Raw genomic sequence first — 19056 nt, forward strand, 5'->3', positions numbered from 1 at the left:
CCCCGCTCTGCTGTGTACCGTGGGCACCGTGCTCGTGGCCGTCTCCATGGCCTTCGCCATCGAGTACCCCCCCGGGTGGCTCGTGACCCACGGCCGGCGCGACAGGGCGCTCGACGCTCTGCGATTACTGTACGGGCCAAAGTACTGCGCCGAGGCCGAGTGCCTGACCAACGGGGCTATCTTGCTGCGTCAGCCGGCTGGCGTCGGAGACAGGCGGCAGCGCAACTTCTCGCTGCCGCTCGCCTACACGCTCCTGCTCAAGTTTTTTCCAACAGTTCAGCGGCATCAACGTTATCACCTTCTACGCTGTGAAGATATTCGAGTTGCCCGGTTTGAAATTTCTGCCGCCGACTGCACGATTATGATGAGTGTGGTGCGAGTAATCTCGTCGCTCGCAGCATCGCTGCTCGTCGACTCTATGGGTCGCCGCGGCCTCGTGCTTGTCTCGTCTCTAATTGTGATGGCCAGCCTGAAGGCGTCGGGCTTCTTCTACTACAAAGACATGGACAATGAAGAATTCCGCCATCGCTATTTCTACGTGCCGCTCGCGTCGCTCACGACGCATATTGCCACTTCCTGCCTCGGTCCGCTGCCATCGGTCGTTATGGGAGAGATTCCAACACCCAGAGCCTACAGTCTCTTCCCCGGTGTCAGCACCGCCTTCTGCTTCTTCTGCGAGTTGCTTATCACCAAGGAGTTCCAGGACTTCGCCCGTTATTCAACTTTCCCGTTCTCTTCTGGATGTTCGTGTTGGCCACTGTTTGCAGGTCATCTTCGTCTACATGTGCATTCCAGAGACCAAGGGGAAGTCTCTCGAATACATCAGTCAGGTATTCGAGAGCCTTCCGGAGTTCGGTTCTAGTGACACTCAATTTCATCCAGTCTCGACTGCGCCTTCTTTCGAGTGTCTCACGGTGTAGGGAAGTCACCTGGTTTTTGTGTATGTTCCTGTCAAAGTGTTGTTATGTCGGCGTGCATTTATCCTAGCACCGTGATGCCTGCTTGGGCAGCCACTTGCAAACTAGTAAATAATTGTATAGTGTATCATGTCATGCTTGGTGCACACTGTTTCGCTGCATCCAGCCTTGAGACTGTGGCACGCAGCTGGGGCTGGCAAGCGGACTCAAGCAGCCGATGAAATGGCTTTTCTTTATTCCGCAAAAAAATAACAATTCTCAAAGTTTAGTGCGCCTTAACTGAAACATTCGTTGTGCGTTTGCACATTTCAGTGACACTTCACTTTGAATATTTCCCTATTGACTGGCATACTTATTCCGACGAGTTAGGTTTATCCGTTGGCTGACGAAACCTGCACTAAATACGCAGACAAGCACTTTTTTCTGTACTCTCGTATAATAATTGCGAATGCCTTTGCTTGTGAGCTGATGTCATGTCAATACGCGCAATACTGGTTCCTGTCAGTAAAAATGTTCAGAATTCCAGAATCATATGGCAATGTTACTGCCATTACACTCGCTGACTTTACATGACGAAGCGTTACTGTTGGGATATCGGCAATAATAATAATAATAATAATAATAATAATAGAGTATGATGTAGTAGTGCCAGAAACGATCGAATTCTGAGGCACGCCGTGGCGGTGGCATCCGGATTAATATGAACCACCTGGAGTTCTAAGTACACGAGCAACTGCAACATGTTTCTGTGGACAGACCATGCAACGTCTTGCTTCACACCCTATCACAACGGCGAAATGCACAGACGAAAGCAAGCGCCTACGCCAGCAAGCGACTCATTCAAAGCTCGAAGCTAGCTCACAAAACGATATAACCCGCTAATTGCGAAGTATGTTGCATTTCCGTCCCATGATCAGCTTGCCGAGATGTTCCCCTTTCATATCAACGTGAATGTAGTCGGGTGTAAGTGTAGAAAAAAATTGATGCATCTGAGAATAAATAGGCACAAGCATGCACGTTGCCCCTCGTAGACCGTCAGTCACCATTTCCAATTCAGTAAAAGCTGAGATAGCTTCGCAAAAGCATTTTCTTTCTCGCCTCACGCAAGCCGCAGCAATAGTACCGGAACGCCCGAAATCATCCACGATGCATGAAAAGCCCTCGGTTACAAGCGCCGCAGTGCTGACAAGGAGCCGGCCACTCCCCACCATTGAACTTACGCTCTCTCCGTGTGAATTGGACGGCCGGAACAAAACCTACCAGCGCACGCAATATCCGAGTGGATGCCCAGAAAGAGAAGCTTATTCTACATAGTAAATATCAAAATGCAGGTTCGCAATGTACAGGGAGCCAACTTCAAACACGTAGCATATTTCCTATACCAACTATACCAACTACACCAAAGTACTGAAGGACTCTGGCTCCGCAGTGCCGGCCGGTGACGTTGTGTAGGTGATCCTTATGATGGGTGGTATCACACAAAGGCGTTTTGGTCTGACAACGCACATTGCGCAAAGAGGTTTCCAAGAAAGTTTTACTTTAAAGCTTCTTGACGTCACAATGGCCATAACCTCTCACCACGTAGCTCTCTTAAATCTAAAGCGAAGCTTGTATTGGCTCATATGTTTCGGTGGCGTTGGGGTCACGCAAAAAACACGGCTGCTCCCAGAGCAGAGCAGCTGCAAGAAAGGGCGGTTCGATAAGTTGGCAGCTGCGCCGGCGCCGGAGCGTGAGTCATTAGCAAGGATTCCAGCTGCACAGGCGCGCGCTCACGCCACGCGCGCACCATCAGAACCGTTTCGCTTCCGCTGGAAGGGAGGGAAGGTAGGAAAGGGTGTCACGCGGCTTCGTTTCCGTTCTGTTCAGTCTCGGAAAACGGATGGGATGGCCACGCGTTCTGCACTCGCCCGAGGAACTGACAGCCTTCGATGAGCGGCGGCGAGAACTCGCCCATGAAAGGGCTTTACAGTCGGCGCGCCGATCCAGCCGTTAGAACCGACCGAGCCCAGGCAATCCGACAGAAACGAGAAGTAGATCCCGAGCTGAGGAAGCGGGAGGCCAAAGCAATCCTACACCGTTACCTGTGGGTTATTTAACCGTGACGAAGATCAGGCGCACGCAGAACAAGTTTCGCTTACCCCGATTTTCCGGTATGGGAAGGGTTGGTCTTTTCTTTACTTGCCTTCTCCACGCAGTTACGAGTGTCAGCGGCGGTGGCCGCTGCTGGTTTTTTTTTTTTTTTCCGGTGAGTAAACTGCTGAGCTAGGCTTATTAGAGCCAACCGGGACGATCCAGGACATGGTGATAAAATCTAGGCCGCTCCTGGCACCGGTGAACCATATGCGTACTCCCAAGGGCAATTATGTGGCCGGTTTATACCGCGAACTGGCGCTGCAGGCAATGTAATCAAAGGCGCGGCTAGGCAAACCTGCATAACGCTGTCGCATCTTGCAGTTGATCAGGGGTTGCAGGTGCACCAAGCTTCTTTGCCTCTGTCTCCTAGTTTGACGTCGGTGTCACGCAAAGTATAGACGCCGCGGTGGTCTCTCGCACAGCTGTGCCAGTCGCGTCGGGTTGGAGTGGAGATAACCGCTTGTTTGCATGTAGTAAGTAACAATGTCTTTTTTTTGTTACTGCACGCCAGCGAAGCAAGTAGTAAATAACTATCGATAAAGTGTTTCAGTTACTGGAATCGGGTGAATTGAATGGATTAGCTCCTCCTTTTCAGGAATGGGTCCAAGGCTACACTTTAAAGGAGGAGTGCAACACTTTTTGAACACGGTAAGAAAGGGCTCACAATTTCTAGACAATGTTGCCACGAATATGCATACGAGCAAAATGTTACTGCGCTGCATAGATCAGGCAGGATGCCCACACAGGGATTCGCAACCGGGAAAGGGGGCAGTAAGGGCGAGCGCCCCCACAGGTACTATTGCATATATATATATATATATATATATATATATATATATATATATATATATACCACGTGACTGACTTCCCCACTTCACACCCATACACTTTTTCCCGCTGTGACAGGCGCCTAATGCCTAGGCATTAAAAATATTATGTAGATCTGATGCACATGTGTATTCCTTGTGAAGCGAAGCTTTTGCGAAGCGGTTAATGAAATGATATATATTGGCGTATTTCATTTCTGCGTCTTTCGCATAAAGTTGAACTGGCCCGCGCACCCGCGCTACGCGAGGTGACAAAACTTATACTGAATCGTAGCTCTCCCTTTCTTATTTGTTCTGAATGCACAGCTCGCTTCATAGCCGATACCCTCTTGCGGGTACGTGCGCAGTACGAAAATTATAATGATCATCAACAGGCGGCGATCCTCTCAAAAAGCTAGTTGCTGTTGCCACGAGAGAAGCATGTGATTGTAGCCTAATGATTAGGTCACCTTCATACCGACGGTAACCTAACCTAATGGTTGGGCTTCCTTCGATACCGTCAAGCAAATGTCTACGTAGGCGGCTTTTTCTGGACGCAGACAGCGCCGGCTCGAAGGAGCAGCAGGTCGAAGACGATGCTAGCTTTGCAAAGGCGTGTCAGCAATCGCTGTCCTCTATGCCACATCTGCAAATAACATGAAACTATACATAATTTCTATTAAGCTGCCGTCGATCTACAACCCAAAGAAAAAAGTACTTCGAAATTCCATTACGAAAGTTAGGCATTGCTGTAAACAGTGAAAATATTCTCTGCTTTGGAGCATCGACATCGGGTTTTAGCCACAGGAACGTATGCATAGCCGTCTGCGAGTTCCTTTGCGAAACAAGAAAAATACCACGTTAACTTACTTATTTAGTAACTTATATTTCATGAAATTCAAATTTCAGTTGATTGAAATTCATTACCTTCAAATTTGTTATCCTTTCAAGTACACGTTTTCCGCTAAGAAAAAAGAAAGGTCTCTAGCATTAGCTTGTTTACTTCAATTCCTTGTACAATTTCAACTTTACCACGACTCTCAAGTTTTCTCCCGACCCACCCGTTTAACCACCGGCTTGTTGGCCGATTCCCCGCATTGGGCAGCCCCATAATAGAGGAAACAAGCAAGCAAGAAATCGCTCCACCAGAGTGTCTCATTTTATATAAAGGGACACTTAAGACAAGTAATATCTGAGCTTTCTTAGCAAATTACATTACACGTAAAATTACATTACATTACATTACATTACATTACATTACACGCAAGAAAAAACGATTTTGCCGCGAGGAAATGCTGGATAAGCTGGAAAATTTACAAAAGAAAGAACAACGGGGAGTGGCCCACCGGATCACCCAGCACCAGGTTGTACCAGCACACCATGAAGTCATGGATTTCGACAACATATGCTCCGGCCTAGTTAAGTTTTCGTCGGTAGAAATATACTTACACCGTGCTATAAAATATGCGAACACTGAACTACGAAAGGGTCGAAATATTTTACTCAGCCACAGTCCACAGTGGTCCAAATGAGGAAAGATACCTTGAAGTACGTGACTCCAAAGTGACGTATACCGCAAGCGGGGTTTCGGGCGTGAAATTCGAAAAATGGAAATACTTCATTTCCTCTTCTAATAATCAAGCTATCACCGCGAAATCAACGAAAAATTGAGTGCTTCAACAATACTTTGTCTACACTAACTGATTTCATGCTTCTCCTTAATGTCTTTTTAGTTTGTTAAATGTGCATATGTCACAGAGTTACGTGAGGGCGTAAACATGTCACTCATCCTGAAAGCTGTTAAGCTATATATGTATAGTTTATGTGTAGTGCACTCCTTTTGTTGGACGTTACTCCATATTTTTCTTGTAGACAAGCTTGAGGCTACTCGCCTGCATTCACGAGGGTGATAACTATTACCTGTGCAAAATATGGTAAGTGTGTACATAGTTCTTCTCGCGTGACGAAAGCTGTAACATCGTGGGCGCGCTCACATGGAGAAAGGCGTGTTCTCGTGGGATAAAAAAAATAACCTAAATATAATTTTTGTTGGCGAGATTGTGAGTGCCTTTCTATAGAAAACAAGATGCAAATACAGTAGGATATTTATGATGTGTATTTGAAGTTTTCTCACTTATGACGTTTCCAAAAGCGATCTCCTACATGTAGGACACTAGGCTCAATGGATGCGATTTCGAAAGCACATAGTAATGGGTGCTCCAGACAGGCTATTAAATTGAGACTAACCTCATCAATAAATTTGTGTGCGTCACATAGACGGCTCTGTTACTCTTTGTTTGGAGAAGAAAGATTCACTGCTCAGGCTTTTGCAAACAAAGCATCACCCAAAAAATACCGACAGCAAGTACTTGCTGAAAACAGAAAAAAAAAATGATTTGGCTAAATTGACAACATTGTGATTCCACAAAATAAAATAAATATTTATTACCATTGCCATAAGAAAACTACCATGCATTGTAAGAAATATGACAAACCAGTTCATACAAAAATGTTTAACATTTTATCACGCCTGATAGGACTGCATTTGCCTAGAGTGCACGTTAAAGAACCCCAGGTGGTCGAAATTTCCGGAGTCCTCCACTACGGCGTGCCTCATAATCAGAAAGTGGTTTTGGCACGTAAAACCCCATAATTTAATTTTTTTTTTTTTTTGCATTTGCCTAGTGTCCTATATGTAGACGGCTGAAAACCGGCAGTTACAGCAAGAATTTTTGTCAAGAAACTGCTGACACTACATTCTCAAGCCTCTGAAACGGTTTCTATCGAAAAATATTTTTAATATTTGCTACTTGCCAAAGTTCAAGCAAATATGGGTTAAAAGAGATGAACAGGGCGGTAAGACGGAGCAAAGGTGTAGGATGTCTCGGCTCTACCAAGTCCAGTCTCAGAATTACATCAAGAAATTAGCGACTATTGACGAGTGCTGCTATACTTCGCCACTCGTTAGAGAAATGGGGCTCTGTAAAAAAACCAACGCCTGGATTCAGAAATGTATCCAAACTTTAAATTCATGCTTGACTGACGAACGTGCGCAACACGCTCATTGCGTTTCCTCCTGCGCGTTTATTCCAGGCGTCACTAAGGTCAAGTCAAGCATAGGCTTCAAGATGCCTTTCTGAATACGGGGGTATACGAGAAGGTCCCTTGAACGTTCACCTGTGCCCGTTCAAAGGCGTAGGTGAAGGCTCCCTACTTCGGCGAGACGCGCAATGACCTCACGAGGAGAATAGAGCCGCCGGCGTACTAGAAAACAAAAAGTCTCATGATACAGCGTCTCCTGATTTCTAGGTTTCACCAGCAGCACCCTGCACTCTCTGCCCTGATAAAGAATCCTGATTGAGCAACATCATTCGGATGAGTACAAGTGTAGCCCGGAACAACAGTGGAGACTCGAAAAACTACCACTTCCTGTTCACTGTAGAAGGAGCCGATTCGCGCCACCTAATGTATAATAGACTACGCTGCATCATAGAACACGCACTGTAGCTCTGGACACAGTTCACTCTTCTGTCCAAGTACACTACTTAAAACAGTGGTTCATATCAGTACAGAGCAACGCTACGGTGTATTTATTTCGCAGCGTACGTCGTTTAAGTTGAAGATGACGAAAGCAGCCAGAGAGAAACGAAACAATGTATTCGTTCCAAACTGCTGGCCGATGGCGTCGTGTGGCTGATTCGCATGAGCGATATCACAGCGAGCGTTATGGTCGGACAACGCATGTCGCGTTATCTCTGGCTTCTCGTTATTGCGCGCAAAGGTGTCTTCGCCTACTTGATGTAATTAGGGGTGTCGGCAGCGGTGGCCGTCGCTACTACCTGCTGCTGGTTATTGCCCGCGAGTAAACTACTGAGCTGAACTGATTAGAAAACGGGAGCGATACTGAATATAGTGCAGTCAAGTCTAGGAGGCTTCTGAACACGATGAAGGACATGCGTACTCGCGAGGGCTTTAATGTAGAAACGCGTTTAATAGGGAGAGGTGGACTAGTTGGTGGTCGATATTGGAATGCATTATGTCAATGAAGTCTAGGGTTTGACGAAAACTCGTCTGGCGAGGAAATAACATGGCTGAATAAACGTACACTCGCCAACTGAAAAAATTCAAAACACGGATTGACGTTTCGGCGCCCAATACGGGTGCCTTGTTCACAATGAGCGAATGCATGGTGGTCTTTATTATATATGCGTCGGAAGACGTAATGCGCTTGCGTACAACTCAGGGAGGGGTCCCCGTGTCCGGTTTATCGTGTTAGTAGTAGATTGTATGCAGAATGATTCAAGGAGCAATCGGGATGATAATTTTTTCTCTCTTTCGATGATAGAAGCCGAATTCCAGTTAATACTGTGTCCAGTTTTTTCGTGGTGCTCTGCCAGGGCGCTGGAGACCGTGTGTCCTTTGGCTACATCATTGCGATGCTGCTGTAGCCTTCTTTTAAAGTTCCCCGTCTCGCCTACGTAGCACGCATGGCAGTCCTGGCAAGGAATTTTGTAGATGACGCCCGGAAATTTTTCTTTTTCGAGGCGGTCTTTCACTCGGACGAGTTGTTTTAGCTTGCTTGAAGGGACGTGGCAGATTTGTACATCATAATCTTTGAAAATTCTTGATAATGACTCGCTCACGCCTCGTGCATAGGGGAGAGACGCCCGTTTTCCTGTTCTCATCGGCCTTACAGGGGGTTCAGCTGCACGCTTTTTTTTCAGTCCTTATAATCTGGCCGGGGTAGCCATTGCTGACCAAATCCTGCGTCACGCTCTTCAACTCAGCTCTGCGTGCGTCAGTAGTCGAGCATAATCGGAATGCACGGGTGAACAATGTGGAGGCAACAGATCGTTTTTGTCCAAGGGGGTGGGCCGAATCAAAGTGGAGATATTTCCCTGTGTGTGTAGGCTTTCGGTAAACACTCGTGGAAAGGCCGGATGCAGTGCGCATGACTTCAACGTCAAGGAAGGCCAAGCGACCATTAACTTCTTCTTCAACGGTGAATTCTATTGTGCTTTGGAAAGAGTTCAGGTGCTGCAGAAAAGGTACGACGTCTTGGCGGCGGATAACAGAAAAACAGTCGTCGACATACCGCAGGAACAATTTTGGGGTGGGCTGAAACGTCGTGAGGGCTTTATCTTCGAGGGCTTCCAAAGCCCTTCCCCTTGGACAAAAACGATCTGTTGCCTCCACATTGTTCACCCGTGCATTCCGATTATGCTCGACTACTGACGCTCGCAGAGCTCAGTTGAAGAGAGTGACGCAGGATTTGGTCAGCAATGGCTACCCCGGCCAGATTATAAAGACTGAAAAAAAGCGTGCAGCTGAACCCCCTGTAAGGCCGATGAGAACAGGAAAACGGGCGTCTCTCCCCTATGCACGAGGCGTGAGCGAGTCATTATCAAGAATTTTCAAAGATTATGATGTACAAATCTGCCACGTCCCTTCAAGCAAGCTAAAACAACAACTCGTCCGAGTGAAAGACCGCCTCGAAAAAGAAAAATTTCCGGGCGTCATCTACAAAATTCCTTGCCAGGACTGCCATGCGTGCTACGTAGGCGAGACGGGGAACTTTAAAAGAAGGCTACAGCAGCATCGCAATGATGTAGCCAAAGGACACACGGTCTCCAGCGCCCTGGCAGAGCACCACGAAAAAACTGGACACAGTATTAACTGGAATTCGGCTTCTATCGTCGAAAGAGAGAAAAAATTATCATCCCGATTGCTCCTTGAATCATTCTGCATGCAATCTACTACTAACACGATAAACCGGACACGGGGACCCCTCCCTGAGTTGTACGCAAGCGCATTACGTCTTCCGACGCATATATAATAAAGACCACCATGCATTCGCTCATTGTGAACAAGGCACCCGTATTGGGCGCCGAAACGTCAATCCGTGTTTTGAATTTTTTTCAGTTGGCGAGTGTACGTTTATTCAGCCACATTATGTCAATGCATTCCAATATCAAAGGGCGAGCGGGCCCTGTAGGTAGGGCAAGCAAATGTGTCGATAGGCAGATATTGATAGCGCTATCCCGTATTACAGTTTCTCAGGTGCAGCATGTGGACATATAGCAGCTTCCTTTGCCTGCGTATGCCGGTTTGCCGTCGGTGCCTCCCATGGAAGAAAGCAAAAATTAGGAGAGAACACTACATCACGCAGCCAGCCTTGGCAAGCAAACGCTACGTAAAGCGAACCCTTTGCTCAGCGGTGTCCCAACACGTGACCACTTGTGTTGAGATCACGGAGCAAGAATCGAAATTTGCTGAGACGTTTGGTTCCCAGTAGCTATGCCAACAGTTTTTATTCGATGCGCGCTTGTTCGGCTGGCCTGTCGTGGCGCTGCCTGCAGAGCGGGAACGCTAAAACCAACCGCGCACTGTGAAGTGCAATCACGCGTTGGGCCGACAGGCTTGGCTTCAATCGCGTTGCGAGATGCCCCCTCCGAACTTTTTCCTTCCTTCATGCACAGAGTAAACGCAGCTGGCGTGGTCACGTGTGTCGCGGAGAGAGAGAGAGAAGGAGATTCTTGATGATGGGAAGGAAAGGTTGGGGTAAAGTGCAGAGCAGTAACTGTCTCTCAGCAGAGGACACCTCAACCGCGCTGCACAGGGGGTAGGGAATGAAAGTAGAGGGAGAGAAAGAGCAGCAGAAACAGCAGCACGCCGCGGAAATGTGATGGAGCTAAAGGCGGTCGGCGAGGCCGACAGCCTCGGCGAATGTCAGGAGCGCACGTAGTAGTGTACTGTGTCGTGAAGGGCAGCCCGAGGGGTGCAGGAGTTCAGTCACGGTGTCGCACGGCAGGCCGTGCCCACGGTAAACACGGGCGAGAGACGCGCGCGCGAGCAAAAAGTTGGGGCACTCACAAAGCAGGTGCTGGAGTGTCTCGATCGCGCCGCAGTCGCCGCAAGGGGGAGAGGGGGCTCCACGCAGTCGATGCCGCCGCTCGGCGGGCCTCGCGGAGAAGTGGCTCGGAGAGGGACGTTTGTGTCGCAGCGGGGAGGCGGATGTCTGTGGGTAAAAATCTGCGTCCTGGCACGTTAACAGGAACGGCAGTAACGTTAACCTAGACGGGTTTGGGGAGAAAGCACTCGCGTACTGGTTCTGGTTTGTGCGCAACGAATGGTGTTCGTACAAATGTCTCGATTATAAATGCAATTGATAATTTCTTTGCGAGGAATATAGACGTGTTAAGCGCCAAGCATTGCGTTAGGTTTTGTCACGTCGAAAGTGAAAGTCGGGACTTCTGGAAGGATCGAGCTGCGAAGAGTTGCCCGCGTCCCTGCATGCTTCGCTGCAAATGAAGTCCAAGCGCGTAAGCATCATTAACACCACAGGTCATTGAACAATGCAAAGAAAACAAAAACGACGACGTTTCAGGGTTTGTGCGGAACGTCGTACCTTCTGCTTAATAATGAGCCGGTCACTACAATATTCTTTTATATCTGCTTCACTACTTGTTCCAGGGTTCAAAAATACATGTCCAGGTTGCCATGCCCCCTGCTTAGCGTGTTTGTAGTTTTTAGAATATCCAGAAAATTTCAGACGTAGTCTTCCTGATACGTTCCTTTCCATGATAATGGCCTTTGCTTCATACCAGTTTAACGCGTAGCGCGTGTTTTGAACATGCTCAGCTAGGGCATTTAATGCCAAGAGGTCCTTAAACACAGTTTTTGTGTTTACTTTTATGGCCTCTTCTGTTGAATGGTATGCCAAGCTGCCAAATGGTGGAAGTGCGTGCGTGAGTCAGCCTTCGATTGCCTTACATAATGAAGCGATCAAATGCCTTAACAGTTACTTCTCACTTAGACCGGCACGTGTACCCGATTGACATGTGGTGCTACCATTCCAGAGCATGCACGGGCGAGTTTTGTGTCTTCTTTCTTTGTTTCGCCTCAGTGCTTCCTTCAGTTGATTGTCGGCGTTCGTTTTGTCTACTTCTCTTCTCTTGTGTCCGTGCCTGCACGCCTTACCCCTTCTTTGCATTATGAATCCTTACCATCTAGCTCAGCTCTCTGTTGTTCTAAGTTTCATTTGGCATTACCGAGGCGCAGTTGGAAAGCAGGCGAGAGCTTGCGCGGACAAGGAACGCGCGGAATAAAGACCAATTTCACCAAAGGGACTATAATGCCTTCGCATTCTAATACGTAAGCAGCCTTAAGAGTCTCTGCCGAATTTTTCATTTGGCGGTGACAAACGCGACGGTTCCGTCGATCTCATCCCGTGGTCCATCGATGTTCCACGCGGGCGACGCCACTGCCGGCGTTCCTCATCGCGCCAACGTTGCGCACGACTATCTGCCAAGGCCGGTTCGAAGATTCGGGCGAAAAGCGGTTCAGAACAAGTTGTCACCAATATCGTCAAAGGTATTTATAAAAGCAGCGACTTAAACGCGACTACGTGTGGAAGGAACAAACATTGGGAAAGAAAAAGAAAGCGTTATCTAATTAGGACGAGCCACGGTTTGATTCGGGTGGCGAAAATAAAATTCCTCGTCAATTTTACGTACGCTTAGCGAGGAAAGAAAAGGCAATTCTATTTTATTTTATCTTTATCAATGAATTCCTTTTTTTGTCAGCAGCTATACCAATCGCAATAACAATGCAGCTCTTGAAGTATTTAGAAAGGCGCGCTCGTAATACGCCGCCTGACATGTTGGGTTGTTTTACTTGTCGGACGTTCTCCTGAATTTGGTGGCGCGGTCAGTTTCATCGTCTATTAAAGGGGTCCTGAACCACCCCTCGGGCACTTTGAAAGAACATACTCATCGGATAGAATAAACGACTCTGATCATCTCAGCCATGTTCTTGCAGGCATGCGTTGCTCGTGGAGCTCGCAAGCGAGCGCAAGGTCACCTCTCCCTCAAACGCTCTTTTTTCAACAGAAATCTGCTCCTCACTCTTATTTTGGACGCTTTCTTTCCTAATATAGCAGATTCCCATACGTGGCTGCCAATGGCCGATAGCTGACATCAATCAAGTAGGGTTTTTGGATCAAGTGCGCTTGTTCCTACCGTTACTGTGTATATTTATTGACGAAGTTTAATAAGCAGGTTGAAGTATGCGGAAATCAGCTTTCGAATTTCGATAGTTATTACGCTCTTCCGGAAGAGGCCGACTATCGCCTGCTCACGCTGGGCCGCTCGCGTCTATAGAAATAAACTTTGGCCGCCCTGCTTATCGGTGTCGTAGCCGTCGGGCCTCGCCAAGTTCGACTCTCTTCCGCCGGAAGTGTTTCCTCGTCACACGGATGGCACCAAGCCCCATGACCCGCCGTGGTTGCTCAGTGGCTATGGTGTTAGGCTGCTGAGCACGAGGTCGCGGGATCGAATCCCGGCCACGGCGGCCGCACTTCGATGGGGGCGAAATGCGAAAACACCCGTGTACTTAGATTTAGGTGCACGTTAAAGAACCCCAGGTGGTCGAAATTTCCGGAGTCCCCCACTACGGCGTGCCTCATAATCAGAAAGTGGTTTTGGCACGTAAAACCCCATAATTTAACAACAACCAAGCCCCATGAACCACCGATGAACCACTATGTATTAAGCGTGTATAGGCTTCTATGCAAACTTCCCTACCGGATATATTTACCTTGCATCTGCTGTGATCCTCCTATGCGGCTGCGGTCGTCTCAGGTGCTGCTTCACACCATGTTGCCTAGCTCATCGTATTGCTAGAACATCGTCGGAGGATGTCGAGCGTAATGCTAAACTATGCTACCGCTCTCAGTGCTTCGCCTTCCGACGAAACTGCCAATTTCTTTAATGCGATACACTCTCTGGCTTATTCCAGGATGTTTGGGCTAGAGAGTTTTCTGTCTCGCCTCGTTTCGGGTCCTTAAATGGAATCGTACTTAGGTAGGAAATTGTACAGAGCACGAATAAAACGTGCGGCGACGGCTGACACACGGCGCTGCTTTCAATTGCCAATGTTTGGTAAAAAAAAGACACAACCAGCTTCAAGGAGTTGAAAGTGCAGACACACAAACACACATGGCGTGTGCCTGCGTGCGTGTGGGCGCGCTTTCCTAATATTCTAGTTAACTCCATTTTCAGAAGGTTACTTACTGAGTGTGGTTTTATACTTGCACCTGTATTTGGCTCTGATATCTCAATTTCTCGAGTGGTGTTACCAAACCACGCGAAAACTTTTTTCCTGTTTACTATTTTGTTTAAAATTACTATTCCTGAAGTGTTAGTGAAGTGTGTATGAATGCAAGAAGACATTTTTTTTCTACATTCGCCTGACTATAAGGAATGTGATATACAATTTTTATTTGGCATTTACTTATTCCCTTTCTTTAACGGTTGTTGCATCTTCCCTGCGTTTTGTTGCGAACTGCTAAATAACTAAAATGTATCGCTTCACCAATTATCCTCCTTCATTCATTTAACAATTTGTAGTTGTTGAATAGACGGCGACATTGTTTGCTCCATGCCATTATTTCCACTCCAAAATAAATGAATAAATCAATAAGTGAATAATACGAGGTGCAGGGAGGCGCTGACAGAAACGTGCGCTTTATGACGGTGAATGTGGTGACGCGTCCCTAAGTGCGTATCAGGCTTCAGCAAGCAGCCAAAAACTGACGTCATCTTGCTGCCACCATTCGAGGCCTCAGTATTTTGGAAGAAAAATGCGTGTTAGTGGCACTTACCCGCAAATCTATAGCATGGTACCTATTATTTTTTATCGCAGGACAAGCTGTTTCACATACAACAGCCAACTTCTGTGTACACGCGTCATCGACAGAGATACCCCGACGCGGTATACCCCAGCGGCTATATGGCGTCGCGGTGCTGAGCTCGACGTAGCGGGTTCGATGCCGACCGTGGCGGCCACATTTCAATATGGGCGCACTACACAAAGACGCTAGTGTACTTTGCTATAGGTCCACGTATAAAGAACTCGCGGGGGTCGGTAATAAATCCTGATTTCTCCCCTATATACGGCTCATAATCATACACGTCGTGGTTTTGGCGTGTAAAACCTTTGAATTTAATTACATCTTCAACTCGTGTAATCTTTCCCTTATTTTCATAACACATACACAAGGCACCTTGCTTAGATCACACCGAGGATACTGAGAAAACCAACTACGTGTCTCGCATAGCACATGAAACTAGGGAGAAAACGAGTATATTATGTTTAACGTACATAGTTAACCTGCACACTTCAAACATTTGGTGTACGTCACACATACCGCGACTCCCGTTCTCTTCAACTATGACATTTCTGCCGTTTCCTATTCTCCCTGGGCCATAGGAAACGCCTCTCGTGCCCAGGATCACGGTAAATGTACACGCCGAGCCATCTTTCAGTGGCGGCCGGACAGCTTGCGGTAGCTGAATACGGGACATAAAAAAAAGATCATCTCTCATGAATAGGCGGCGAGGCAAGCCCTTGACGTCCCCTCATGGGAGGCTTTGGCTCGGCCATCATAAAGTGCTGGTTGTAAAATAAAAGTTTATTCCTCCTCCTCATGAATAAAATAAGTTACCAAAAATTTATCGCGGTTACGTATGCTAAAGACCCACTGCTACATACTGGTGAAATTCCAGTAATGTGTCACAAATATTGCACAATAGAGCCTGCCACAGTACTGGAATCCCGACAGTATGTCCCAGTTTTTGTCCAATATGTATGGGCACGAGTCATTCTCGATAACTATTTTGTGCGTGAGATATTTTTTTTTTCGGCTATTCCACATTAGTTTTTGCGGGGGCGCGCGGCCGCCACCGAAAGATGGCGTGACGTATACATGTCCGGAAATCCTGGGAATGAAACAGTTAAGCAGTAAACAAGGGTTTACCATTTTCCAATCAGCCCCTAACCAAGTCACACGTTTTAACATTCATCGTCATGTCCCCCCTAACGTTGTCCGCTTTTCGTTTAGATATATAGACTCGCTGGAATACTTAGTTCTCTTAGGATACCTTGGAAACTTCCGTGCAGGTATAACGTTTTCGGGTGTTTCTATCGCACTAACAGTTTCACTACAATATGCGATGAAATCGCGTTAATGATTATATTGCGATGTTCGAAATAGAAGCACAAACAGCAGAACAAATGCTTGTCCCGCCTCGCACATGCATTCGTTCCTCTGCGCTTCCTTGCAGCAAAGCATCCGTATATATATATATATATATATATATATATATATATATATATATATATATATATATATATATACGCACGAGAACAGCAGCGACACGCCGACTACACAGGGCTTCAAGCTTCCTTTACTGTTAGTTTGCTTGTTTGCTTGTTTGCTTGTTTGTTTGTTTGCTTGTTTGTTTGTTTGCTTGATTGCTTGCTTGTTTGTTTCGCAGCATTTTTTATATTCTCTTAACAACGGCCAAATACCGACTCCGGCCCCGTTCCATTGTGTACACGTTCTGGCAGCTGAAGAATCGCATCGCAACATACACGCGCACCTTATACGCACGGTGCCTACGCATTGGAACAGGGAGTCTTTGTGGGAACTGCATGCAAATGACGCCGTCAGGTGGAAATGCTCGTAGTGGAGAAAAGAAGAACGAAGGCGTAACCGCTGGCAGGATCATCTGCCCGAAAGAAACAAAAACCATTTCCATAGCTAATAGAATCGGGGGAAGTCGTAGATTAGGCAGAAAAGCGAAATAAAGCAATGCTCTCCACACAGGATGCGAAAATGGCTCCGTTAGAATGGGGCGCATTTGTAATGAGTGCCGGTTTTCATTTCACGTTCTTCTCACATTTGTTTTTATTGGGAAGCATACTTTAAATCATAACCCACATTTTGCGGTAGCTGTAGGTAGGCTCCCGTCTCGTCTTTTTTTTCGTACTTCGTACTTTTCGTACTTTCGCGAATACAGATTAAAGGTATCCAATGTGTTGAACAACAAAGAAAAAATTTACGTTTGCAATTTCTTTTCTTGCTTTGGAATCAAGATCTAGCTATTAACCCTTCTCCATATCTCGTCGAGGCATACACGCCAGCATCATCCTAATTCCCTGACGCCGTATCTTGCGCGAACAGATTTATTCAAGTTTTCATTTTTTCCTCGCACTGTAACCAACTGGAATGCTTCTTTATTGCCTATCGCCACACTTTGATGTCTTTAACTTTGTTATTATTGTTTTGTTGCCATTTAACCCACCCTGCTTGGATCTGTACAAGGTTTGCAGTATTGAATAAAGAAAGAAAGAAAGAATAAAATGAAATTATGTGCCCGATGGCATCCGTTCGGCCACATACGCATGCCGGCACACTTTTCTCGCGTCAACGCCGACTATAGCCCTTTAGACATTAGACATAACATAACAACATCAACATCAACATAAGCAAACAACTGTTGGGCCCATAGCCAAGGCTAGTGTAGGCCCATGTGGTATACATGCGTATGTGCTACGGCGATCAGGACAGTGATGAATAAATGCGTATTGATTATACATAATTGCACAGGATTAGAAGCAAGAGAGAAAAAATACATACATCCGTGCAAAAATAGAATAGTATTACTGAAAAAATATCACCACAAAGACAGAGCAACAATCTTAACTAATTTTTGAGAGATATAATCTTTTTATGGAAAACAAAAAGTTACTGGCACTTCTCACTTCTATTGGTATGGCGTTCCATATTTTTGTACCATGATACGGAATTAGTCTTTGACCGTATGTGTTTCGGGTAACTGGTAAATTGAAATTTATGTTAGTAGCTTATCTAGTATTTCGTGTAGGAATCACAAATATACTAAACGACAATGAGTGATTGCGACATATTATGTTATTCACTAAAATAGCAACTTTCATTTCGGAGGATAGAGTAAAGGGAAGTATTTTCAACCTGCACAATAAATGACTGCTGGATTCGAATGGACTAGAAAACGTCTTTATCCGCACCGCTCTCTTTTGTAAGCGCAAAATTAGATCCAAATATGTTTTAAATGTGGACGACCATGATTCGCAACAGTATGTCATATGACAACGAAAGAGAGAAAAGTAGATTATTTTCAGTACCGAAATATCGAAGCATGCCCTCGCCTTTAAGAGCCCATAACACGCTGACGCTAGCTTCGAACATACATTATCAATGTGTGGCTTCCAGTTTAAACTACTGTCTAGTGTCACGCCCAGATATTTGATTGTGTTCACCTGCTCCAGAGTGCCATTATCAAGACATAATTGCAGAGGTGCACTGTTAACATGACTATGCCTAGAATGAAAAATCATGTAGTGAGTTTTAGCTTTGTTGAGTGTAAGTTTGTTTGCTCCAAACCATGACGAAACACAGACTAGTTCTTTGTTAGCAATCTGCATTAGTTCGTGAAGTGTTTTGCCTGTAAACACTAGTGCAGTATCGTCCGTGTACTTGACAGCTTTGGCAGATGTGAGAATTGAAGGAAAATCGTCGACATACAAAGCAAATAAAATTGGTCCTAGGACAGACCCCTGTTGCACACCAGTTTTAACAGAAGAATACGAAGACGTAAAGTTAGTAATTTCAACAAACTGCGGTCGGTTGGTTAAGCAACTAGAAAATAAGTTGAAAGTACTCGCACTGAAACCGTAGTTTTCAAGTTTCTTTAGTAGTATGGAATGAATAACTGTATCGAAAGCCTTCTTGAGGTCTAGAAATATTACTAAGGCTAATTCATTATTATGGAGTGCTTGGTTTATACGTTGCGACAACTATAGTACTGTTGAGGACGTAGAGCGACCGGTTCTGAAGCCATACTGAGATTCATTTAAAATGTTGTTTGTGTTCAGGTACTCTTTCAATTGAATAGAAATAACCTTCTCAAACACGGTATTAATACTCAGAACAGAAATTGGTCGATAACTTCCAGGGTCATTATTATCACGGCATTTATATATAGGAGATACTTTAGCAATCTTTAGAGTTTCAGGGTATGTACCGCGTGCGATATTAAGATTGAATATGGTTGCAAGAACAGGGCAGAGGAGGTCAACGTTATCTTTTAAAACTTTGACAGTAATGCCATCTTGACCAGCCGCCTTGTTAGCATTCACATCGGTTAATATATTTTGTACTAGAGTATCTTCTATTGGTTTAAGGCAAAATAAGATGACTTTCGCGCGCGTCGCGCCTGGTCACGTCGCACAGCAACAATTTCATTTAAAACTCGGGCAGAACTTAACTACTATATAATTATCCAAGTGTGCTAATATATAGCCGAGACGCGTTG

The sequence above is a fragment of the Dermacentor andersoni genome, chromosome 4 (assembly GCF_023375885.2).
Source record: "Dermacentor andersoni chromosome 4, qqDerAnde1_hic_scaffold, whole genome shotgun sequence".
Taxonomy (NCBI): Eukaryota; Metazoa; Arthropoda; class Arachnida; order Ixodida; family Ixodidae; genus Dermacentor; species Dermacentor andersoni.